Source organism: Aplysia californica, unplaced genomic scaffold, assembly GCF_000002075.1.
Source record: "Aplysia californica isolate F4 #8 unplaced genomic scaffold, AplCal3.0 scaffold00006, whole genome shotgun sequence".
In the NCBI taxonomy this organism is placed as follows: domain Eukaryota; kingdom Metazoa; phylum Mollusca; class Gastropoda; order Aplysiida; family Aplysiidae; genus Aplysia; species Aplysia californica.
This window is the reverse complement of record NW_004797276.1, coordinates 1,117,349-1,118,351: the sequence shown is the minus strand read 5'-3', so window position 1 is coordinate 1,118,351 and position 1,003 is coordinate 1,117,349.

Genomic DNA, 1,003 nt, shown 5'->3' with positions numbered 1-1,003 from the left:
CAATCATACTCACACACACACACACATAATATATCTTTCACAAATTTATATTCTTGAAGGACGAAGGTTTTTAATACCTTGAAATGCACAAAGGCATCAGCACGAGATGAAAAGAGGAAAGGAATGACACGTTTGCAGAGAATATAAAATAAAAGTGCAATATAATATGTAGCCTTTTGATGCAACTTTCGAACGTAGTAGTTGTTAAGCATGTCAGTTCGGTTTGATTTCTTTATTTGAAGGAGTAATATTAATAAATTTGCTGAAGAAAACAACAATAACAGTTGTGAGGCTACGCGGTGGAATCAGGCTCTCGTCAATTTTTGGGCAGGTAAAGTTAATGGTATCATCTTAAAGCTTGTTCACATGTCTTTATTTGGATGAAAAAATATCCATTTATATTTAATGCAAGTCGAGATATTTGCGAAAGAAGGAGGTGGGGGTCACCAGTTTTCAAAAATAAAATTAGTGCGAAAATGACCGTCAAAGATTAGTTATTTACTTAGTTTAACAGTGCGTGGTAACAGACAATTTACATCTTTTTGTGCCTTTAATCAACGTTTTTTCAGAAAAATTAACACAGGAATGAGTTTTTTAATGGGCATGAAAGGTGTGTGTTGAGCCAACCCGAAAATTCGATAAAAAATCACAAACCTGCGGAAAAATGCAAGTTGTATCACTTTGATTATTTAGACGACAGCCTGATTCCACCACGCTGCCTCACATTTGCAGTTATCTCAGATACAGTTAACAAATTTTTTAAACAATACTACATTTTGGTGCAAGAGAGATTTAGTTCGAGCTTACAAGTTGCTAAACCTACTCATGAATTCAGGTCGTATATAAGTGACATTAGAACGGGGAAACATAAAAAAATTGAGTTGAAGAAAACACTTATGTGAGACACCAAGGTTGTATTCTGTTGTCACAACAGTTCAATAAATATGTCGAAACATTACGAGAGAGAGGGGGTGAGAGAAAGGGAGAGAGAGAGAGAGAGAGA